At 33.9% G+C, this 26961-nt stretch overlaps 1 protein-coding gene across 1 annotated transcript in view; it reads left to right on the top strand.

Moving 5' to 3' along the window:
• Positions 1-26961, top strand: part of LOC120775967 (death-associated protein kinase related) — a 203828-nt gene that overhangs the window by 139806 nt on the left and 37061 nt on the right. The gene's annotated exons all lie outside the window — the stretch shown is intronic.

Genomic DNA, 26961 nt, shown 5'->3' with positions numbered 1-26961 from the left:
TTGGCTACCCATAGGATGCTTGTTCTAAGACCGGAAGTCATGAGCTGCTTGAGGCATATATAAAATAATCGTTTCTGGCCACTGCCAAGTGAATGGCGCTCAGAGAACTTTCCTCACTTGCGTGAACTTCTACACCTTGGCTCAATCCACCTGAGGTCCCCGAATTTATATTGGTCGATTATATTTTTGTCTCCGGTTGATGCTGGGTCTACGAATTTATATTGCTTCGCGACTGTGTATTTGTCTGCGGTTGTATTCTCGTCTCCGTTTAGTTTTATGTCTCCGATTAATTGTTGGTCTCACAATTTATATTGGTCACCGGCTGTATGTCTCTCCGGTTGAACCTTGGCCTCAGACTGTATTTTGGTTCTGGATTGCATCCTGGTTTTGTATTGTATCTCCGTCGACGGTTGAATCTTGATCTTTTTCTATTTTGGTCTCCGATTATTTCCCTGTCTGCGGTTGAACCTTGATCGTTGAACCGTTGTAACTCATAGTTTGATTATATCTCATTATGCGATTGTAAGATTTATCTGGGCCAAGGTTTTATCTGGTCTCTGATTGTACGGTGGTAACCGATTGCTGCTTAGTCTCTGATTATATCTTGTTCTGTTTCTATCTTGGTCCCCGATTTTATTGGGTTTCCGATTGTATTTTGGTGCTTGATCGTGTCTTACTCTTAGATTGTCTTTTGGTCTTCGGTTTTATTTAGCCGCTGATATAATCTTGGTCTCAGATGGCATCTTGGTCTACGGCTGTATCTTGGTCCCGGATTATGTCTTCTTCTCCGTTTGCATCTTGGATCGTACCTTGATCTCCGATTGTATTTTGATCTCCTGCTGTATCGGTCGCCTCCGATTGTGCCTTCGTTTCCGAATGTATCTTGGTCTCCGATTATGTCTTCGTCTTCGTTTGCATCTTGGTCGCAGATCGTACCTTGGTCTCCGACTTTTGATCTCTGATAATATCTTGTTCTATGTTGGTTCTATATCTTAGTTGGTTTCTGATTGTATTTTGGTGACTGATTGTATCTTAGATTTCGATTGTGTTTTGGTCTTCAATGTTATTATCTTGGACTCCGATTGTCTTTTGATCTCGGATTATGTCTTGGTTTCCGACTTTATCTGGGTCTTCGATTGTACCTCGGTATCCGATTGTATCTTGGTCTCCCGTTGTATCATGATCGTTTCCGATTGTCTCTTTTTCTCGGATCATACCTTGGTCTCCGATAGTATCCTAGTAATTCCTTCTGAATTCAGTGTTACTCCTAGCATACAGTTATACTTTTAGCCCACAAAATGTGTTAAGATTGCGCTTGATCTCCTCTAAGAGATAAGGTCTGGTTGAGAGTAGGAGCAATAACATCACTATTTATGAAAATAGTTCACAAATTGCAAGTGAATAGCTAATATTTAGTGCTAGTACCATTTTCCTCCGGGCTTCGTCTCTTTCTTTCCAACCGACTTTCATGCTACCATGAATTCGATCCATGAATTATAGCATGACAATCTTGTTTAGGCATCTTGGACCAGAAATGTATTTTGACTTTGTTTATTTTAGCTAAACTTCGAACAATTTTTCTTCCTAAGACTCTTTAACCCGTAGTCAATAATCGGCTTTCCAAGATTTCGGAGTTTAGCAGCTTGTTTTGTACCATATATTGTATTTATACCTGAAATTCTTCAAACTCACAAAAAGTCATCTTTCAGTATTGACCTAAAGATCTTCAAACCCAGCATACTAAACGATATCCAATCCCTCGGAGAAAAAAAATGTCTGTAAATGGTTTAGAAAGATGTACAACGAGCCCCTTCAGTCAGTTAGTCATCAAGTTGCTAGTTCTCTGTTGTCAGAGTTGTGGTTTTAAGGCCTCTACCTTCCTGTGCATCTTGCTTGCAATAAAGCTTTCTCTACAAAATTTGTTCATTTACAATTTGCCGCTGTCCGCTTTTTGCGGAAGTCACTAACCAACGGCTATTAATTGACCCTAACGAGCCTTTCTACATTCTCATACGCTCCTCAAATTCTTTTTTCCTCATCAAAATGCTTTCAACATTCTGCATTTCGGTTATTATAATAATTTTCTTCTTGCCTCTTTTAAGAACTCAGCGTGAAAAGCTAAATGTTAATTTTATGTAAGAATTTTCTAACTAAACACCAGCCGCCGTAAGACTCATCATCCATCAGCAGCAGGCAATTTGAAATTTTCTCGGCTGATTTCTTGGTTTTTCCAATTTAATTTATTAATCACTGCATGCCAGCGCCAAACTCCCATGAATACAGTACGCGCTGCAACGCTTATTAGAGTTAATTAGCAAGTTTAAGCAAGTAGCTAAATAGCTCGAGAAGTGCTTGAGTGCCCGAGAGCGACCAGCGGCGGTCAACTGGTAGCCAGAGCACGGCTTGTTTGTAGGTTTCACCATTTCAATTTACATCAAATAAATAGTTTACTTGCCACATACTTTGAAGTTATAGTTATATGCATGTTGTTGCATGCGACTTGCTGTTGTTGTTCCTGTTGTTGTTGCTGCCTGCGCGTAGAACTTTCCCACGCGCGCCACTCAACCGATCAAATGAACAAACGACGAGCGAAGTCAACACTGACGGCTTCCTGCTGACCCACACCAAAAGTGGACGCCATGGACTTGGCGCGACCATTTATTAGAAGCACACACACATATATGTATTTATGTGTATATGTATGTATGTATGTGTGTATACATATTTCATCAAAGCTAGCGCGCGCTTGCTCACTGCTAAAAAGGCCACTCGCTGATTTAGTGGCGCGCTGTGAAGTGAGTGAAAATGGGAGTAAAGATGACAGCGCGCCAGCCAAGTGTGTGTGCTTGTGTGCCTATAATATACATATATATTTATACATACAAATATATATAACTATGTGTAAGCATTTATTTTTATTTACTGCACTTAGTTTGCTTGTCCAGCAATTTCGCGCTTTACTTTTCCCTCGAGTTTTGCTAGTCTCCTTGCTTCTTTAATGCACTTATATTTATATTGCTATCATTTATGTGGCATGCAACATGCATAAAGCAGCCTGTTGCTGCTTGCTTGCCTTCTATGCCTCAACTGCTTTTCTTTCACCCTCTTGGCATGTTCTTCAGCCGGCTCTTCGTGGCATTGCCTGAGTGATTTGTGTGCGAAAATAAACACCGTCATGCTTCTTGTATTTGCTGCCCCCGCTGCACGCTGCACAACGCGCTGGCATTCCCTTACTTGCTTCCCTGCCATAATTTGTATTATTTTAATATTTTATTTTGCTGGCATTTCTTTTGAGTTGCTTGTTCTATGCTGCTTGTTGCATTTTTGTTCGGTGACTTAGGTGTTTTTGAAACTAAAATGAGTATGGCCGGAGTATTTTTATTTTTTATTTAATTTTTTTATTAGTTTTTTATTATTATTTTTAACACTTTTTTATTAATTATTATTATTTCATTTTTTATTATTTTTTTATTATTTTATTTACTATTATTATTTTGTTATTATTTTTTAAAATAATATTTTTTATTATTTTTCTTTTTTTATTATTTTTTGATTTTTATTTTTATGTTTTTAATAATTTTTTTTTATTTTTTTTTATTCTTTGCATTATTTTTATTTTATTTTGTTTTGTTTTTAAAATATTTTTTTCAGAAATTTTTTCTTTTATTTTTTTTTTAATAGTTTTTATTATTTATTTTTTCATAATTTTTTTTTCATTATTATTTTTTCGTTATTTTTTAATTTTTTTCTTTTTTTTAAACAATTTTTTTCTTTGATTTCGCTTTTTCGCATTCGCACATTTTTTCTGAGAACAAAATATTCTTTTTTACTTTAAACTATTTTTTTCATCATTATTATTTCTTCGTTATTTTTCATATTTTTTTTTTAATATTCTTTTGTTAACTATTTTTTTCTTTGTTTTCTCTCTTTCGCAATCCCATATACTATGTTTCTGAGAACAAGCTATTCTTTTTTTTTCTTTAAACTATGTTTTTCATAATTTTTTCCCGTATTTTTTCGTTATTATTATTATATTTTTCACTATTATGTTTTTTCCTTTCTTTATGTTTTTAAAATATTTTTTTCTTTAAATTTTTTTATTTTCCCTTTTTCACATTCCCATATTCTTTTCCTGGGAACAAACTATTCTTTTGTTACTCCCTCAACTGCATATTTCGCCATTAACTCCTTCGCACATTCCCGCTGTCCATTGTCCATTCCTCTTACAGCATTTTGCTGGCAACAATCCATCAATCATTGCTTAGTTTCTCGGCCAATTGCCCTTCCCGCCTGTTTGTTACTCCCTTTTTTGAAATTCGCAAGCACTCCCCTACTTTTCCAATTTATTCTCATTCAACTTTTCTGCCCCTCTACATGCTGCTCGCTTGAATTCCTTCCATTTGCGATTTCATTAAATGGTTTCCCTGCTTTGTTATTAATATTATTTTTTTGATGCATTTTTGTTCTTTTTTCTATAATATGCATAGATCGTATCCCACTCTTGTCCCACAGTAACTCCTCGCCGCTCCTTCTTCCAGCTGCAGCGCTTTTTCTCATCAGTCCAGCTTGTCCAACAATTTTTAATTTGCAACCATCATTTATTTGGATTTCTTCTTGTTATTGTTGTTTTTTTTTTCATTTCTTCCTGTTATTATTATTTTTGTTGAACTTTCTGTGTTGGTGTTGACAATTGACAGTGACGTATTAGTTTGTTTATTGAAAAGTTGTAAACTATTCTTCGGCTGGTTGTTCTGACAGTAAAAGAGAGAAAATTTTTGTGTTAGAATTTGAGGTGTGAGCCGCCGACGCATTCTGCTTGTATTCGCACAAACTTCGATTTTTTGTTTAATAACACAAAAGTACTCTTCTTCTTTTGGGTATGTGCCTGTTGTCAATAACTTTTTTGTTGTAAAAATCTAAATTCTGTTCTTCTTGCTTCGATTTCACTTGAACTTTATGTAACGCTTTCCGATATTCCATATGCTATACATTGAACATATATTTTAATTGCTTTTGCCTACTTCCAGGCGATAAGTTCTGAGATTTTAGCAAAGACGCGTACCTCATATGGTCTTCATCTTCTCTTTGGTAATTCTTTGTACATTTTTCAAAATTATTTCCAAGTATAAAATATTAATTTTTCGGATCTAGTTTTTTTTTCTATCAAATAATCCAGTGTTCGTGGCAACAAACCCTCTCTTACATACATTTTAATTGGTGTTGCCTACATTCAGGCGAAAAGTTCTAAGATTTTAGCAAAGACACACACCTCATATGGTGCAAATAAATCAACTGCGTCTCTAAAAATAGCTTTGTTGCAACAATTTGTTAACTTTCGACACAATGCATTTTAATTTTTAATTATTATAAGTTTAAGATTTTATTTTTCTTACCGTTGTTCATCGGACACCTTGCCATCAGCAATAAAATTTTCACATAATTTTGGTATTTCGTAGCGATCAAACTTCCTCGCACACGATATATCACATCGTATAGTTTCTTTGGTTATTGAGAGTCAAGCAGCCGCTGGCAATTTCAATGGCATCTTCCACGTTATCAACGACGCCATCAGCTCATCAGCCGTGACGGTGGTGGAAGCTGTGCATCAAACGCAGCAACAACATTGTTGAACTGCCTCCCCCTTCCTCTCTGATACTTACTCACTGGTCTCTTACTCGGCGCCCGCGCACACTCAGATTAAGTTTCATATCACTTTCACCCTTCACATACTTGTATTGCTGCAAGATTTTTATCAGCCTCTTGTATTCACTCTTGACTCTTCTGTTCATAATTTGCTAATAAACCAAAAACAATTCAAAAAAAGTGTAAATAAAAGGAAAAATTAAAGCGCTTATGTGTGTCTGAAAAATGATGCCTGCGCAACGCTTCGGTGTAATATTTCAGCTTCGCATATCGCTCGTGTGGCGTTGCATGTGGAGTGAAAAATTGCATGTGGGTTCAGGCATTTTGTGTCACGGTCAATTGCGGTGCTCTGCAAGTCCGGCCAGCCAGCCGGTCAACAGCTGTTCGTTGGCTTTTGTTCGTGTCTGCTTTGTGTCGCGGTGTTGCTTGCACACTCCTCAGACTCACTTTTGTGCTTTGCAAAATATAAGCGACTAATTAATGTTTAAAGCGCCTTTAAAAACAAATTTTACTGTTTAATATTTTTCTTTTATTTTTATTGTCCGCATTAGCTTCGTATATTTTCACACTCAGTGCTTGTGTTTTTCATGACGTCCTTGACTCCATAGCGGCTTTGCGTGCGTATTTCATATGTTTTCTCTTTTTTGGAGTGGTGACCTTGCTCCCAATATTTCCTAAGATGTATGGTTTTTGTACGAAAATTTGCTGGTTTGGACTCCTCGAAGTTTCTAGTTTTTCTGGAGTTCCTGGAATGTCTGGTTGCGTTAGAAGACCCAGAATCCAGAAGTTTTTCTTATAAATTATGGTGAATTGGGATTAATGTCGTTCAGATTCTTCTTCTTTATTGCCGTAGACAGCGCTTTTACGGTTATAGCCGATTAAAGAAACTAAATTTTATAGAAATTCAAGTTTACATATTTTTCATTTCAAAAATTTTTCCATGAAAGCTTGACTACAACAGCTGTCGCTCAGATATTTTTTTGTTGCAACAAATCTTCGGTAGTCCTAAGTTTATTCTCAGTCACTGCATAAGTCATTTTTTAACGTTTTCAGAGCGCAAAGTGATATTTTTTATTAGAACTCGGTGGGTTTGCGTAAATTTTTTAGCACCGTTTTTAGAGCGAAAGTATATCTTTTATCACAATTGTATGGGGTTTTCTCCCATTTTTAAATATTGGAAAAAACTAGCTTTTATAATTGCTCAGCTTTCCAGCTTTTATCTTAATATGTTTATTTGTTGGCGCTCAAATGTAGGCAACGTTTTTTCTACAAAAAATGAGAGATAGTAATATCTTCGGGTTGAGTACGAGAAAGCATTGGTAGTTGTCTCTGAACTGGGTTACGTGTAGTTATAGGTCAAGAGGAAGGGTTCGACCGCTGAAAAAAGGAAATTATTTTTTATAATTTTTATTTTAATTATTTTTATAATTTTAATTTTAATTATTTTTTTTATCATTTTTATTTTAATTATTTTTAAAAAAGTTTTTAAAGAATATTTTTTTCTGTATAAAAGTATCTCTTTCCACACTATATTGATTATGGTTGAACTGTTTTTCAGCTTTTCTCTTAATATGTTTGTTCGCGATCAAATGTAGGCAACGGTTTTTTTTTTTTTTTGAAGTTATAGTGAGTGGTAGTAATATCTTAGGTAAAAATACAAATAAGCATTGGTAGTTGTCTCTGAAATGGGTTGCATGTAGTTATAGATTAAGTGAAAGTGTTAGTCCGCTGAGAACAGAAAATTATTTTCTATAATTTTTATTTTAATTATTTTTTTATAATTTTAATTTTAATTATTTTTTTTATCATTTTTATTTTAATTATTTTTAATTGGAAAGTTTATGGAGAAAAATTTCTGTAGATAAAATCACCTCTTGTTAATGATTATGGAACTGTTTTCCAGTGTTGTATCTTAATATATTTGTATGTTCGCGCTGAAATGTAGGCAATATTTTCTTACTTTTCATATTGAAAAATAGCATTATCTTGAGTTAGATTAAATATCAGCATGGGTAACATCGTTGTAGGTTAAAAGTAAAAGAAAATATTTAATTAATCTTAAGAATTTTTATGAATATGGTTTGCTATGAAAAAATAAACAATATTTATTTTATTTTTATTTAAATTATTTTTTTAGAAAATTTTGTAAGTTTTTGAAAGAAAATCTCTTGTGAACTTCAATTTTAGTGTACTACCCGCAATAATATTGCCTTAAAATTAAAGAAATATTCATTAAAAAAAAGTGGCGAAAAAGAGCTGCCAGTAGCTACTGCTTAAAATAACCTATAATTTTTAATATATTTTTTTAATTGTACCGTTTATAAACCCAAACGCATGAAAGACATAAAAGAATAATTGCCATAAATGGCATATCAAATTCAAATATAAAAAAACTGAAAGAGAATATCAAAGCAAGAATTTCAATTAAGCTCCTTCAATTCAGTGCCGGATCTCAGGTAGTAAGCACGACCTGCATGCTCCAAGATACACACATTCAACAAATATACAGAAACCATTAGAAGTTGGAATAGCTTTTAAAAAGAACATAAAAATATATGAATTTCAAATAATACAATAACAAACAAGCGTGGCTTTAGAGACATTTGAGAAATTTAATCGCTTATTAATCGACAATTTTTGTTGCCTATAACGATATGACGTTTGTTTGTGGCGTTCTAAGAATTTATTTTCTGGAAATGAAATCGTTATAACTTTCATTCGACGATAGAAAGTTTTATAGCTAAAATACTGGCTGCGTTACCGTTATTTTTAAGCGTCCCGTCTATTTTTAAACACGATATTCTAGAGACACGCATGTGCTTATAAAAATATTTATGCATATTTAAGTGTTCTTAGGCAGCGCCAACGCTTGGAAAAGCAACAACGAAAACATGCGTGTATATTAAAAAAACAATTGGCGCCAAGCTGCACATTAAAATGAAACTGCGCATGCGTGCAGTCGATTTTTTTTGTGTTTTTGAGGCACGAAAAATGTTGTAAGGCAATAAAAAATTAGAAGTGTCGCGCACGTTGTTGCGTACGCTATGATTGGTGGTAAAAAATGTGATTACTTATTTCATTGCCTTGGTGCTAAGGAGCAGCTTGTTTGCTCTGAGTTGCTGTAGTTAGTTTCAAATAGCAGGCTTTTTATAAATTTGTGAAGGTATTGCTTATTAATGAATTATGTATTATTTGTATCGAAAAAAAGTATTTTTTAATTATTTTATTTTTTTCATTAATTAATTTTTTTAAGTTTTTTGCATATAATAATAATAATTAATTTTTTTTATTTAATTTTATTAATTTTGTTGAAGTAAAAACAAATAATTAAATATTAAAATTAAAATTGATAATTAATTACAATTTTTTTAAATTATAATTTTTTTTAATTAATTAAAATTTAACTTTTTTTTAATTTTTTATTAAATTTAATTATTATTGTTGTTTACATTTTAGTATCATTTTTCAATTTAGATAATATTGTCAACAATTTTGGGAAAAACTTCGATTTAAAATTTTTTAAAATAAAAAATTATTTTAATTTTATTACATAAGTTTTTGGTAAATTATATTCATGATTTGCTTAAAATTTTTGCTTAACTTATAGAAATATAGAATTTTTGTTTATTTACATTAAAGTCTATAATTTGGGAAATTATAAAATTTCACGTTATCAAAATTTTTTGATTTTTGCGTAATTATTCTTGTTGTAGGTGGGTAAATACTTATTTTATTTAGTTTTTAGTTTTTTTAAATAAAAAAAAAAATATTTCATTAAAAAAAATAATTATTATTTTTATTTAGTTCGTATAATTTTTCTTAATTTAATAAAATTACAAAAAAAATATTTTAATAAAAAAATAATAATTATTTTTTATAGACATTTTTAGTTTCATTTTCAATTTTAATAATTATTGTATAAAATTTTGAGAAAACCTTAGTTTTAAAATTAAAAAATAAATTTAAAAAGGAGTTAATATATTTAAAAATTAATTAAATTAATTTTTTAATTTTAAAATTATTTCAATTTTTTTTAGTAATTTTTGGTTAATTTATATTAATTATTTTCTTAAAATTTTTCCGAAAATATTAAAAAAATTATAATTTTTGTTGAAGTCCATTAAAGGTTATAATTTAAAATGATATTAATATTTCATTAATTTCTTTTGAATTGAATTTTATTAATATTATTTCTTTTAATTTTGCCATAAACGCCATTTAACCATTCTAACGGTTACTGATTTTTATCGATATCACATGTTTTTACGGCCTCTCTTTGTCGGCCAAACGTACGGAAAGACTTTTATTTCCATCCGTTTGTAGGTTTATCTCTTTAGAATCGAGTTATAAAGCACTTCCAGCGGAATAATACCTTCGTGTGCTCGTGTTGTGGTACGAAGCGTTTGTGTGCCTACGAAATGGCCAACTCCATTAGCTGCATATTGTAATTGTCGTCATTTCATTACATTGCAATTGCTCAGAGTCTAACTCTTTCCTTATCTATCTCTATCTTTCTCCCTCTCTCGTTCTTTGGCCACATAAGTCTAAACTAACGGCGTCTTTTTACAATCGCCGTCAATTATGCGCACCACACACGATCGCGTTTGTCCTAATTCACAATTGACAGCTCGCGCCGCGTGTGCGGTCAAAGTGTGTCCCTCCTCCGCCCTTTCCGTCTTGCATGCCCTTGTTGCTTGCGGCGCTTGCATTTATTTAATTGAAAAAATGGCACGCATGCAATACCTTCCTTTGTTGTAGTCAGTCGAGATCTGTGCGTTTTATGTCTATTTTTTACGTTCGCAGTGGTCAAAGCTACGCTGACCGTAACCCAAATTGTGGTCACAGCAGTTGTTAGACGCATATACATATTTTTCTACGGTTGCCGTTTTATTGCAACCTTAAAATTGTATTTATTGTGGTATAAACTGTGTAACTCCTGTGGTTTGGAGTGTAGGTCAAAGAAAACGAGTTAAAGTAGAGTTGGAAATAGTTCCGCGGAACGCGTGCATATCTATAGGGCGGCTGTGCGTCCGTAAGTTAGTTTTAGAGTACACTTTTTTATGTGAAGTTAGACTTTGAAAGAGCTACTTTTGACAGTTTTTTTTCTTGACTTCTAAAGTATGTTGGATGTCTAACAGTATCTTATTTCGAAGCCTATGCAAATGAACTCATTGGCGAAAGCTTTAGACCCTGGAATTTCAAATTTTGGCATTAAAATCTATATTCTCAACTCATACCTTTGTTCTGAGAAACAGTCGGCAATACGGGCGTTGATCTTTCCAAAGTTGAAATCCGGAGCCGTAAACGACAGTGGGATTTCTCTTATGGGTTCGGAAACAGGATAAATAACATTTCTGTTACGGGTTCGAAAACAGGATAAATCACCATTTCCGATTTGTAAATATTTCCTAAAATAGTTGGAATGCATAGGATAACGGGTATATTCAAGGTGTAATAAGCGAGGAGGAAGGAAGTGAAGAAATGAATTTTAAAAGTATTTATCTTATTCATCTTTAAACCTTATGCAATAACCTTATACTTTTTTTTGTTGTGTGAGACTCTGCTAAGGTGTATTCACTTCTTGAATACAGATTGGCAAATTCGATCTTTATCTTATAAAGTTCATATATCAGATAAAGAGACATATGCAGGCAGAAACCTCTGACTTCTACTTTAATAATGTGCTCGAAGAACTTCCTCTCACTCTCTCTCTGATCTCTGACTTCTACTTTAATAATGTACTTTAATATTCTCCTTGCGAAATTATTTTGAATGATTCTTATTTAGTTTTGAAAACTAATATTTTAATTTTTCCATCATCTATTTGGCTATATTTCTCTCTGCCATCGTGAACTTGTCAATTAGACTCACTGCCAGTTATATTGAATATTCTGAAATGATATTGATAAGATGGATCCAAAGAGATCATGAAACCCCTTTAAAAAGCATTTATTAGGATCCAGGGTGTCGTCAAAAGAACCTTCTGGACGATCTTTCGACAAATCGTTATATTCTGAAATGATACTGATAAGGCGTATATAAAAAGGGATCATGAAACCTCATTAAAAGATTTGTTACGATCAAGCATGTGGTCAAAGAAAGCGTTCGGACGATCTTTTGGCAGAACACTGCTTCATCGGGAGTTGGCTGCAAGAATAAACCTTTGAATTTGCGATATGAAAAAGCTCTCAATAAAAATCCATCAGTCTCTTAGAGATAACTTAGAACATGCAGAACTCATAATGTCGATCTTAGAGAGGTGGTTTTGAACTTGTAGAACGCTCAATTTATCGACTCACTGGACTCAGACTACAAATTGAAATGCCGTAGCGACCAAAAATTATGCAAAGTCACTACTTATTTAAACCAATCTCTAGACTAAGCTACTTTTCCTGCCTGTCATATCAATATCCTAAATAATATTTAATTTGCTCTCTCCAACTCTTATATAACAATACCAACAGCTTTATGCAATTAAATAATTATTAAAATATTGAATAACCTCGTGGCAGTGACAATACTCGTGACAGCTATTCGTCAAAATGTCAAAGTCAAAGTAATCGCTTCTGTTGCTTTTGTTGTTGTTGTGGCTGCTGACATTGTCATCGTCATCATCACATATTTGAGTGTAACCCTATCCTGAGGCCAAACTACTTTTTTTTGTATCGCGTTGCCAACCATAACATTTTTTCAAATGCTTCGCTCAGCTGCGCCGACATGGAAGCGAGCAAAAAGTTCGACGAACGCAACGCAACGCGACTCGTGTGCCCGGCCAAAGGCAAACCGAATGCGCTGCGGGATAATTATTTATCCACACACATACATATGCATATACTATAGTACTTATGTAAATATGCAGGTATGCATGTGTGGCTTTGTGCGCTTGCAAATGCGAGTGCTTTTGGCCCAAATCTGTCAATCATTTCTTGTGGGTGTGCTGCGGCAGCAACAACAATAAGACTTTGGCTGTGGCCACGGTATCATTTAAGAAGATACCAAACATCAATAGCAACAACATACGGCATGCAGCATAGCAGCAGCAACAGCGCATTTAAATGTTAAAACATCAAAACCAAAACCAAAACTATTTTAAGTGCAGCCGTTGGTCTGGTAGGACAAACACAACAAAAAATGTAAACTTTAGCTGCACCGTAGCTGTAATACCCTACACAGGGGTATTTCTTATAGCAAGATAGGGTATAAGAACGTCTTATTTATATTTTGAGTGACCAGTTTGTATGGCAGCTATATGCTATAGTGGGCTGATCTGAATAATTTGTGAGGAGATTATACCGTTGCTTAAGAAAATTATAAATGCCAAATTTCATGAAGATATCTTGTCAAAGAAAAAAGTTTTCCATACAAGCACTTGTTTTCGATCGTTCAGTTTGTATGGCAGCTATATGCTGTAATAGTCCGATTGCGATCGTTCTGACAAATGAACCGCTTCTTGGGGAGAAAAGAAGGTGTGTAAAATTTCAGTTCGATATCTCGGAAACTGAGAGACTAATACGAGTACATACAAGCCGATGGATAGACGGGCTTGGCTTAAACGACTCAGCTCATCAAAATGATCCTGTTCAGGGTATCATAATAACAATAACAATGTAAATGGAGAGAATCAAGCATTAAATTGATTTAAACGCTAAAGACCGACAAATGTGTGCAAACACCTTGAAATTTTAATTTTTAGGGAAACATTTTTCAAATTAAAAGCTGCCAAGCTGAAGCTCAAAGACCAACGAACCAAACGCAACAACAACAACAATCGCTGCAGCTATACACAAACAAATGAAAAGACTCTCCGCTTGGTGGCTTGGATGATTGCATTATTATGAGCGCTGTTACTGCAGCGTCATGCATATTTAAATATTCCCCACGAGTGTCACAAAGCAGAAAAAATAATGAAAAAATTATTACCAACAAAGCAAACAGTGATGATATGCAACAAATTGCTGTGAGGCGGAGTAGGGTGCTTGCTCCATTATGCCACACTGCGCGTATTGCAAGCAGCTGTCAGATAACTGCGCGCTGTTTGCTTTGTTGTTGCTGTTGCATTTTGAGAGTTGAGTGAAAAGGTTAACATTACAGTTCACCGGCTGTCAGCGCTTGCTATCATTTGCCCATCGCTGCTGCTCAAGCCCTTTAGCGACCCTATAAATACAATAAAAGCGGTTTAATACTGTTGGTGAGCTGCAGCAACAAATTATTGATGAGGTCAAGGTTTCGTTGCGTTGCTGTGCTCTTGCGCTGCTTGATTGACAGTTTCAATTGTTTGTTGACAGAAAATGCCCACGACCTATGGATGCGTCGTTGGTCAATAGCCCACAACTGTTTGCTGAAAAAGTTGTGCAGAAGAGCTTTGTGGCCCTCTGTGCTGTGAAAAAGTTTAATATGTAAATATTTCAGGTTATATGTGGATTGTTTATTGAAAAAATATATAACTTTTGTGGAGTCAAAATAATTGTGAAAGAGTTTAGGTGTTTGATGTATATGATATAGGGTCTTGACTTCATTAAATGTTTCTTTTTTGGGTCTCAAATATATTTTGAATAATTTCTCTACTTTAATTTTGGAGTTGCGATCATATTTTGTTAACACAATTTAGTCTTTTTAAGAACACGCGCTCAACAAATTGCATTTGAAACAACAACCTCCTCCTGCCTGCCATCCTCCTCTGCTATTTCTTAAAAAATCTGTGTGTTAAGTTAGGTTGTTGAATTTATTCTAATCGATGAATCTCACTTGGACAGCTATGAACGTTGTTGAGTCGCCGCAGGCTGTGACCCATGTGGAGCACTGCCCGATTTTGCGGTCTCTTTCGACATACTTCAATTCACATCCATTTCGTTTGTTTTGTTTGTTGTATTCATATTTTTTGGTCACCATTCTGAGCCGCTATCCCATTCCCAGAAGTTAATCGCCTTTAATGGTCTCAAGGTTATCTTAGTTCAGGGGCAAAATCAATGGTAGACGTACGCTCTTATGAGGCAAGGCGTTCAGAGCCCTTCACCTCAAAGGGGCGTCCTTTCAACCTACGCCTATTACATCAACTTTATACGGACGGAAGAGAAACGTACTCCGCGCTCTGCCTGAGTTTTGACGGGACGGAGGCAGTATGATTATTAACCCACCAGCCATTCCTGCAGGATGTCACGCCCACCTACTGAGATGCGTCATACGGCGGTGACCTTATTAACATTCCCAGGTGTATCAAAAGCAAAACAATTCCGAAAGGCTTGCAACAATGTGCACATGTAGTCTTTTGTGAATGTGCTCTTGAAAAATTGCTTTTAAATTCAAACCACCAAGAGCCTACTAACATTAAATCAAAATACGAAAACAAACATAATTGGTGGATATCTGTAAAAAAAATAAACCTCGGAACAACGCACTACAAACAACTTATATTCTTTAAGACCTTCTCAAAAAAGGTTTTATTGAGTTCAGCATTCCTGTGTTACTTACTTGTGAAGACACCGGTTTGTTCTTGATTCGACCAACAATTATAACACACAATATATAAAGGATTTGACTTTAATAGCGGTCTCTAGACTATGAATACTGCACGATAATTTGAAGTATCGGAAGATCGTCTGATGGAGAAGATCTTGGTTTCATTGTAGCAAAACAAAAACAACTAATTCTATTATTTACGCAAAAATTGTCTGCATATAAAATACAATCTTTGCGTAAGTTACAGAATTATGATTTTTAGTTTTTTGCTACAATGAAACCAATATCTTTTCCATTAAACGACTTTCCGAGCTGTAGCTTGGATAAGTTATACCTGGTTTGTTCTCCAACTGATGTGATCAACCGTTATCACCCCAAATTTTTCGACAATATCTTTCTCATACAAAATAGTGACTTAGGTGAAACTCTGATCAAATAAAGTTCAAAGATTTGTACTATTTTTTTACAGAAACCTGTTGAGAATTGCAAAAAAATTTAGAACATCGAATGAAATCACTTTATTTATTAATATATCTCAACTAAATGGATATTTTTCACATTTTATTTTTATTCACATAATTTCAATTTATTCGAAAATATGTAATATTTTTTACATTAACCTATTGAGAATTACAAAAAGTTTAAGAAATCGAAAGAAATCACTGTATTTATGAACATATCTCAACTAAATAGATATTTTTTTAAACTTATTTTTATTATAATAAATTCAATTTGTTTCCATATCTGCAAAAGTCTTAATGCGTTCTTTATCCAAGGGCTTCACTTGACCAATATGACTTCAAAAATAAAATTTTTAGAACTATTAAAATCATGAAACTGTAGATAACTTTCATAACAGCAGTAGAAACATCTTTTATTTTTGGAAGAAATCGATATCGAGACCTTTAACAGCGCCAAACCTATTAGTCAAGATTGTGACTATTAAAGTATTATCATAATTTATATCGAAGAAAATCCGCAAAAGCGAAACTCGTATAAAATTACTTAACTAAAGGTGAATAACTCCTATAATTTGATTAACCTCTAGGCTGCTATTTGAGTAACTACTTACTACTAGCTTTATGACAAATTAGCACTTGTCGCTCGTGCGTCTTCTTCTCTCGATCGCATTGTAGCAATGGAAATATACCACGAACTTTACTTTCATGACTCATTTGATGTGGGTACATACATCCATGTTAGTGATAGGTGTGTGTATGATTTACCTGATGGCCACCGCAGCGAACCGGCTTTCGGTGGAATCGATTACATCATAATGCGCGTTCAAGAAGAGCTGAATCAAAAAGCAGAAATTTAAATAAAGACGAAATATTTCGAGTGTTTTTCAAGCACTCACTCATAAATGGAACGCTTGCACAACAACAACGCACATAAAAAATAAATAATGCAGTCTGGCGCACAAGAGGGCGTCCTCACGCGACTTTATATGCCGTTAAGAAGTTCGTAAAGTATTTCGGCAAAATATTTTATTGCCGATAATCAAAATTATCGCGTTAATCTGCTCCTTATTTGTATTTATGCGCGCATGCAACGCGCAATCTGTATTTTGGTATCTCATGTTCGTTGGGTTTCTTCGTGTGTCCAGGAGGCACATTTTTTTTTTGGTTTTTTCTGACTTTTTTTTCCTTTCTCGCGCTATATTTTTGCGCTCGATAAACACAATTTCTTTCAGCTTTTATCGCGCGCATACTTCTTCTTGTGATTGCTCTTTTTTCGCAATTTTTTTAATGTTGTTGTTGTTTTTGTGTGGTAAAAATATGTTGTCTTTGTGCTGCATATCTGCGTGTTATTTTTGTGCTGCAACTATCAGCAACAACAAAGATGACTCATGACAAAAGCATCAAGCGCGCAGCAAAAGAACTTGAAAGACAATGCAAATGCGCACACAACAACAACAACAATATTAACAGCAGCAACCTTCAACAAATTCGAAACTATTCGCGGTCACACTCACTCACACACGCTCGCTGGGAGTTGCATTCTTGCTTTCAGGCTGATGGGGTTACGCCGATCGCGTGCCTTACCTGCCGCGCTGCTATGACTGTTCTGCTTAATTATGTAAAGCTGCATTTTCACATACATATATACATATATATTTATATGTAAAGCTTATAGTATATTTATTTGACAACATACGTCTGTTCTAACAGCATTTTTCGCTCCCTTTCTTCCTATCCTCCTCTCCTACTTTCCTCCTTTTATTTATTTATTTTTTAATCATTATTATTATTATTGTTGTTGCCTGCTCTATGACTCCTTCCTCGTCTTCATCAACAAATAGATAAAAAAAATCAAAGCCTCACCAACTTCCTGGTGCCACTGCAGCATTATTGCTGTTGTTGTAGTCGCCGGTTAGTGATCTTGACGGCGCATTTCTCGTCGTCGCCTCACGGGCAAGCACGCCGATGAGTAATCCGCTGACTTGTTAATTCATTTCGTTTCTACTTATTATTGTATTTAATTTTTTTTTTGCTTTTATCATTCGGAATTTTTTTTCTCTATTTCTCATTCGGAATTTTTTTCTCGCTCTTCACTAGCGGGTTGTGCTGTTAGTTGCCGCCGCTTTCTGACTTGTTATTTCCTTGGACCGCTGTTGTATAGTGTGTGTAAGCACTGGCTCGTCTCAGCTGCTATTTCAGCGATAAGTTTTTGTAATGTCAACAACAAATTAGAATATTTGTGTAATTGCTTAAGCATTTGCCGCTTTTTACTGTTTGAAATATTTGTGTTTCCTTTGTTGTAAAAAATAAAGTTGGTTCTAATAGCTCATTCGTGACTGTTTAAATGTCTTTAATCACTAGTTGCGTGTTGCTGTTTTTATATATTCAGTTAACAGTATTGGATTCTTTTAGAGTATGTAAGTAATCACTTTGAAGAAGATCATCTCACGATCATATGCATAAATCACGCGATCCACGATTGGATTGATCTCAAAAATATCTCTTAATGTCAGTAGATGTTTTTTCGTGCTGATTTCGAAGCCTTTTTTACAATCAGTAGTACTAGTGTTCCAAAACCTCTATTCAAAGCTTTGCACAAAGAAAGCTTTAAAGAAGATCACCTCATTATTATTTGGAACACACGATCTTTCACTGATCTTTTAGGTATCTTATTGCTAGATCACGTCATGATCATTTCGAACAAGCGATTTTTCACTCAACTTTTAACTATCTTATGGCCAATATGCGTTTTTTCGGTAATTCAACAGAGGATGACCACATAAATTACTGTCTATATCTTATACTTCTTTTAAAGTCAGTAGTACTATCATTTACAAAGTTCTGATCAAAGCTTTGTATATATGTTAGCACCATTATGTTCCAGAGCTCATCGAAGTACTTTTCGTTGGCAACTTCGAACCAAAGGTGACAAAAATTCTAACCAGTTGTTACATATGTGGCTTTTAAATCGAACTCCATTAGAGACTATCGCATCGCAAAACCGAAGTATAATCTTCTGTGAGATTCTTCCATACTCACTGAACCTTTAAGCGGAATTTGTAAGGGATCGCAGTGATAGAACTTTTTTTGTCTATTTCTTGAGTTATTTGGGTTCCATGACGTATGTAGTTGGTCAATAGATCGCACAGTGATTAGTTGAGCCTATCTTCTACTTAACACACGTGGTTTATCCTTCGAGAAGGCAGATTTCCCGGGTTCCAGTCGAGATCGCTCGATCAATTGAATATGTTTTCAGATCGTTAGAATATTTTGAGTAAGAATCAGCATTGTAGCATATTGAAAATCCGGGTCCGTTTCGGTTACATAGAGAATTTTTTCTTTCTATTTCTAGAGTTATTTCACTTCCATGATGTACATACTTATGCTTTCGGTAACAGCTTATATTGTACTTGAGCTTGCCAGCTGTCGCAGGAGTTCGTTAATAGAGCGCACAATGATCAGATAAGCCCCGAAACTCTCTCTTATTCTTAGCACAGATGGTTTAATCTTTGAGAAGGCAGATTTCTCGGGTTCCAGTCGAGATCGCTGAGTCAGTTGCGTCTGATCGTTAGAATATTTTTAATAAAAATCAGCAGTGTGGCAGAAGGAAACATTTCTGAATTGGTTTTGAGGGCGCTGCCAGCTTGAGCATGTCCGTTTCGCTTACGTAGAGCCGACTACTGTGGTAGCGGTAAAACCAACACTCTTAGCAGGTCTGTCTTTGCTAAATCACTTTCAAATGTTGGCCGCGGCTACGTCTAAGATTGTCCATCCCTTGGGTACAATTTTCGACGACTCGTTCGATCATTTCGAAAGATAACTGCCGGAAAACACGGGTGATGTTTTGCTCCAAGGCTTGAATCGAAGCGGGATTGTCCGCATAGACCTTAGACTCATCCTAACGGTGTGATTTGTGACCGTCCCAAATCGTGAAATTATCTGCTCACCAAAGTGTTCTCTCAATAAATCCATTGGTTGGTACGATGTAAGATGCGTCTTATTAAAACCAAACGTCCCCGATATCACGAGCTTCAATTTCATGCATCAAATAGTCAGTTAAGAAGCCCCTCATAACAACTCTTAAATCTATGATTACTTGTATTAAGTTATGTAACTAATTATGTACACAAAACCTATTGAAACCATAAAATATAGGCCACTACATTAAATATGAACTCATTAACTTAGTCAATCAGTCTGAGCGGTCATTCCTAATTTCCAAATCACAACAAAATATATTAATCTTCACTCATTAGTGAAATGTTACACATATTTCATAATCCCAAACAGCGAACAGTTATATAAAAATTATTTCAAGCCCACGTTTACATACATATCTGCAACCCAGCCACACTCCGTTGAAGACCAATGATAAATTGCTGCATTTAATTCACACCATCAAAGTCCATATATCAAACTCCTTCAAATGCGGCTTTGGAAAACCCCCACATATCATTTCGCATACATATCTACGCGTGTCATATATACATATATATATGTATATAATGATGAAATATCTTTAAGCCGCTTGACCTTCACCCGCAGATTTAAATTACCGACAAATGACGCGACCAAATCACAATAATAAAAATGTTAAAATGAAATCAAGCGAAGAAGCAGCAGCGAAGAAAAATTTGTGACAAAGAGTTGGCGTTGACCGCAGCTTTGAATATGGGTTTTTTCTTCTGCTTCTTCTTCTTCATCCTCCTCCTTTTAATAACACCAACAAATAGGTCAAAATGTGTCATAGCTTGTCAGACCGCTCTTCACTTGGCTGCACTCGTTGCTGGCATACGAGCGGTGTGTCAACGTTTTGCAAGTACAGCATTTCCTCCGTGTTTACTTTTTTTCCACCGAAAGCGTCAAAAACAGTTGTATTATCAACCTACCTTTCTACTTACTTTCGAAAACGCCAGCGAGAGAGTAGGCGACACGGCATAACAATTCAATCGACTCAGCTGTGTAGAAAACCGCAATTTATGCACCGCACAATCGAAGCGCTGGTAAGCGCTTTAGCCGGTCAAATGGTCAGTGGTTGGGAAGTGAGGAAGCTGAGCTGCTATGGATCTATTTGCGGCGTGGTGATAGAGAAATGAGTTGGTAGCGTAGTTGTTTTCTTGTTTATGCTTCGGTTACTATAATTTTTTCGTTTATTTATACTTTTTATTTGTTTTTATGCTTTTTATTTGTTTTTTTCTGCTTCAATATTTATCTTTTCTTCTTCATTATTTATTTATTTGTATTTCTTTCCTGCCTCAGTTGCAGTCATCATTTGCTGCCTGATTTTGCCATGTCATTCGGTCAAAACTTGTATCTTTTTCGTCTTTTGTAATAAGACATAACAAATTATGGCAAAAGCCGGTAGTTGCAGCTGCCTGTTGTTCAACCCACTGCATGGAATATTATTAGTATTAATTTGTTTTATTTTTGTTTTGTATTTTGTATTTTTGATATAGGTCATTATGAATTAGTCAGTTGTATGATTAATTTATTGCTTTAAGATGAGCTCCCAAAAATATTTAAGGGCTGATGTGCTCCAGAGTGCCTTTAATTCCGCTGATAAGGATTTTCCTCTTATTATATGTGTTTTAAAATAAAGTTTTCAATGAAGATATATAATGGCTTTCCAGATCCTCTAATTAATCTCAATATCAAACCGATTTAATTAAGTTCGAACAAAGACTCCATATACTTCGTTGCTTACCATAGCTCAGTTTTCCGGCTGTTTAATCGATTAACCAATATAATTCCTACTATCCATTTCACTCTTTCTGTTTTTTGGTTGCTCTCTTCATTTTTGTCACCCTTTAATTGAGCTGATCTCACTTTTCGAACTGATTTAACCGTTGTTATACATTTTTGGTATCACGCCATAATATCAGGCTCTGCCTTTAAGATAACTTAGAACCGATTGACCGATATTTTCTTTGAAAGTGAGTCATAGGAACTAAGGACCAAAAATTTTGTACCCAGGGACTTGTAAAAATGTTCAATTTGGAAAATTTTGTATAATGAGATGATATACATTAAAGGATCGTTTTTAAAACTTCATTCGGCAAAAAAATTTCTAATTTTGAACGTTTTCAATAACTTAAACTAGTGTCAATATTTCTTATACATCTTATGGTGGATAAATTGGCAAAGTCCTTCTTTAGTTTCGCGAGAAATTTTAAAAGCAATAACGTCTGTCTTGAATTTCTAGAAAAAACTAATCACATTTTCATTAGTTCCAAACTATGCCTCGGTCTTCGGTTGATAAATTAGCTAGGTCTTCGATTAGTTTTATGAGATTTTGTGAAACCTATGATCTAGAAGGAACTAATAACTTGTTCGTTAGTTCCAAACTATTTGGCGTTAGGAAACAAAAAAGAAAGGTTTAGTCGACTTCGATTCCACACTTCTCTCATTACTACTTTGAGCTTTTCTCTGCTATAAAAAATCACTTTAGCTAATAACAATAAAGTTCTAAAAGGTTATATTCATATTTGTAACTAGCAATCCTAGGAACTCTTCGAAAAGACCCTCACATATGTAATTTTAGCTACCTTCTTCTAAAACAGCCACTTTTTTGGACCTTCGCTTAAGTGACGTCAGCAAAACAGCTGATGTTGCTTCATTTAAAAAATATATATATCTACTCACAGACATCTTGTCTATTACATAGCAATCTAAGCTTAAGAAAGCTGCTGCATAAGTAATGTTTAAATATTTCATTCGATTTACGCACTTTTAACTGTAATTCTCAACAGGTTAATATTTTTTCTAATTTTTTTATTTTAAAATAATTTTTGAATAATTATTCATATATTAGTTTTTCAAGTATTTCATTCGATTTACGCAATTTTAACTGTAATTCTCAACTGGTTAATGTTTTTTTTTATTTTTATTTTTTAAGATTAATTCATATACATTTTAGTTCATTATTATTATAAATTTGAATCTTTTTTCTGTTCTTTTCTTTAGTCTAAAATAACAACAAAAGCTGTACGTGTATTCCATAATACAAATTATAATAACTGTTTATTTTAGTATCAAATAATTCAAGAAACATTTTTTATATCCAATTATTTGCATAATCTTTCACAAGCACTTGACTTATTCAAATTTCTTATTTCAGTTCTTAAATTCTTCACCTTCTGCTGTTTGTAAATAAAATAGTATTTTTTTCTGTACGCGTGCGCATGGCCACACTGCTGTAAGCTCATCAACCGACATTGACGCCGCTGACCATAAAGTTCAAAAATCTTTCGTACAAATTCTCAGTTTCGTTATGCGCTGCTGTCCATCAAGCTTCAAAAGTATTTGCTGATTTTGTGAATTTTTTTACTGTTTTGTTTTTCACGCTCCCTCACTACGCTAGCAGCAAGTTCGGTCGCACATTTAATGAATTTCAGCAAAAATTAATTTTTTGCGTTTTGAAATGTTTTGGTAAATTTTATAGCTTTTGTGCTTTATCAGCACTGCGGAGCTTAGTTTCTTACTCTTTTCGGTTGGCTAAGCGTTTGCAGCGTCTTTTGCGGCAATAAAATATGCATATATGTACATTTAAGTCGCTTAATAGCGCTGCTAAGTTGTTAATTCTGTTTCAGAATTTTTGTTTTCGTGTTTTTAATTTAATTTTGTTTGCCAAATTATCTTTTGAATTTTGCTAAAGCTGCGCTAATGCCTTTATAAATATGTTATGCATATTTTTACATTTTTGGAGGGCAATAAAAATGTTTTGTAGATTTTTGGTTATATTATTTTTTTGTTATTTCGTGGCCGCATTTGGCTAACTGTTGTCTGTTTTTGGCAAATTTTCGCTTAGTGTAATTTTTGATCTCTTTCAATTTTTAAATCTGACTTTGAAGCTGTCCAAAAATGTTCTGATTTCAGTTTGTATTTCTTCTGCGACTCAATCTCGCGTCCATATTTATTTTTGTTGTTGTTGTATTTCTTATACTTTTTTTCCTCCGTTCCATCTATTTACTACTCATTTCTCAACCACGCTCGTCCCAAATGTGCCAGCTATTTCCGCCTTAAGTGCCACTGTGCAGCGCTCAAGCGGCTTACAACTCTTTCCACAAATTAGCCGGTGGTCACACAACTCGCCAGATTACTTAACAGTTTTTTTTGGAATTTTGTTAATTTTTTCTTGAAGATTTTAATTGTTTTTTTAATTTTTTGTTTTAAAATATTTTTCATAATTAATTTTTCATATTTTTCTTAATTATTTTTTAGTTTTTTTCTAAATTTCTTATAATTTTTTATTAATTCCCTTTTTTTATTAAACATTTTCTTTTAAATTTTTTTTCATAATTTTTTGAAGTTTAATTTATTTATATATTTTTATTTTTTCGGAAAGACTTTTTTTTTTATATTTTCTTTTTAATTTTTTTTTCATTTTTAAAATTTTTTTACTATTTTTAAATTTTTGAAAATTTGTTTAACGTTTTTAAATTATTTTTTGAAATTTTTTATAATTCCTTTTAATTTTTAATACATTTGTTTTAAATTTTTTTTTAATTTTTTGTATTACAATTTTTTTTTAATTGTTTTTTAAATTTTTTTTTTAATTTTTTTTTTTATAATTCTTTTTTTAATTTTTCTTTTTGTTTTAAATTTTTATTTTTTTTTAATTTTTAATTTATAATATATTTGTTAAAATTTTTTATTTATTTTTTTATAAATTTTTTTTTATTTGTTTTCATATTTTTTTATTATTTTATAAATTTTTTCTTTAATTTTTATATTTTTTATTCATTTTTATAAAAATTTCTCACTTCTATTAGTTGTTTTAATCTAAAAAAGCTTTTGTTTTCTTAAAAGCCACACTATCTTTGGTATACATTTAAAACAGTACACACATTTGCATGCGAAATCACTATGCCAATAAATACATATACACACCTTTACCTACATACTCATATATTTATGTTTTTTAGGCGTTTGTAATGAAATGCTTAAATGTTACTCATACGCCACCCACGCCCCAAATGCTGCCTTCACTAATTGCTTTCGAATTTGGCAACGGTTAGTAGCGTTTAAAATGAAAAACGAGAAAGCAAAAATAATTACCATCAACACGACAATAAAAAAAAAACGAAAACAATATAATAACAACAACAAAAACACAAATCATACAAAAAAGGTCACAAACGGCATTTGAAATAAAATTTTAATCTATCGCCATTGCATATATTTTTATTCAAATCGAATTAAAGCAACAAAAAAGGAAGTGCTCTGAAACTGGCACTTGACTGACCACTCATACACCCGCCGCACGCACACACCCATACACACCGCAGCTATTAATACGCGCGCGCAAATGTATGCCTTTTTTGGTGGCGTTCGCAAAAATTCAAGTGGCAAAATTATAGCGCAGCGTTGTGCATATGTGACGCGTTATTATCTGATTTGAAAAATTATATTGTATTTAAATTTTTTCTGCGCTACCTTTTGTGTAAGATTTATATTGTTGAAAGATTGTGCTGATTGCTTGTTCATTGCATATTGTACTATTTTTCGGTGTCAATTGGCATGATTTAATCCATTTTGATTTTATTTTTGTAATTTACATATCGTCCGATATTCATAATCATGCTTCTTATGGTGATATGTAAGCAAATTTGTTGTGTACCCTCCTTTTAAGACCGATCGTTGCCCGATTTTAATAAAAGTATAATGAAAGTATACGCTTTTCTGTGTATCCTAATAGTTTCTGAAAAGATCAATAAAACCCTAATCCCGAAATTTCGGGATTTTCAAAAAATAATTTCGGGATTTTCAAAAATTTTTCAATATATTCTGCATTCCAATTTCGCTTACAAAGTAATAAACTTACTTTAATTTTAGAGTATGAAAATTATTTTTTTTTAATCTGATCCCGAAATTTCGGGATTGGCAAAAAAATGCCGGACTGCTCTTTACCTGCTTCTTACATTACATACATATATTCCTTCTTCGGAAATATATCTGATCCCAAAATTTTTGGATTCTCAAAAAAAAAAAAAAATCGGGACTGATTTTATTACATTGTTAAATATATTACTGATCTTGAAATATACCTCATCCCGAAATTTCTGTATTTTAAAAAAAATTCGGGACTGTTTTTTGCATTACTGAATAAACATATTCCCTTGCAATTGAAGTCTGTTTTCCACTGTGAATTTCCTGTGTAAATTGTTTTTATTTTTTAAAGAACATTTATATTTAAAAATTATATATTTTTTCAAATATTAACTCCATATTCTCATCTCAACATAATTAATATAATTTCAAATTAAATTAATTTAATATTAACATATTTTTTCTTCGAATTCACACGAAAGCATTGACCTCAGCGCCATTGTAACCGCCTTGCAAGGTGTTTATGCAGCTTACACCCGGTTGCTTTGCTCATCTATTTTAATTAAAGCAAAAACAAACATACAAACATATGTACATACACACATCCATATTTCGCATTCAACCATTTATAAAAGGCGCTCAGCAGGCGGATGACAATTTGACACATCCTAGCACTCGACTCAGTTGCACTAAGCGCACTTCAGCGGCAGCTGAGTGCTCCCTCACACCACACACATGCACAGACAAGCCACACTTCATTTCGCCACTAAGCCTGGCAATCCCATTCAGCATGTGACACATCCTAAGCAATATTGTCGACGACGAAGAACGTCCTCTTAACCTCTTGACACTTGACGCGCGACCAACAGTGGCTTTGCAACTGTCACATAGCTATAACTCTGCATTCACGCAGCCAGTCATTCATTCACTCGCTCCGTCATTCTTTCACCCGGTCATTGAGGCAGTCATTCAGATGCACGCGGCAGCATTCAGAATGCATCCGCAGACAATGTCTTCATATGTCTCATATACATACATACATATGTACTACATATTCGTGTATGTTATCTGCCCAACAGCTGTTGCTTGTGTATGTGTGTGTGTGTGCGTGCGCGCACGAGCGAATGCAAATAAAGTACCAGGAAGTCATTTGACGTTATGCAATCTTAACGAGCTTTCTATGCCTTTCTGTGCCAATATGGCGGCGAAATTGAAGTCGCAAGCAAACAAGCGCAAATTTAAGTGTGTGTGTGTGTGTGTGCCTGTGTGTTATTGCAAATAATGCATGTTTGCTTTTATCTGCTGTAATGCCTTACAATCCATTACATATTCATATGTATATGCATGTGTGTGTGTGTGTGGGTGTACTTCTTTTATTTGTTTGCCTTCCGGCCTAGCTCTCTGCCTCGATTTACTTTATTTGCTTTCTTTTTGTTGCCATTCATGTGTGCGTGTGTGTATTTACGGCCATCAATGTGTGTCAAATTGCGCGGGAGCAATGCACATGCAGCTCCATAGCTGTGTCTTACATATATACATATGTGTATGCATATTTTTATATTTGAATTCCTAT

The sequence above is a fragment of the Bactrocera tryoni genome, chromosome 4 (assembly GCF_016617805.1).
Source record: "Bactrocera tryoni isolate S06 chromosome 4, CSIRO_BtryS06_freeze2, whole genome shotgun sequence".
NCBI lineage: Eukaryota > Metazoa > Arthropoda > Insecta > Diptera > Tephritidae > Bactrocera > Bactrocera tryoni.
Note: the sequence above shows the minus strand (reverse complement) of the source record. Positions and strands in the feature narration are given on the sequence as shown.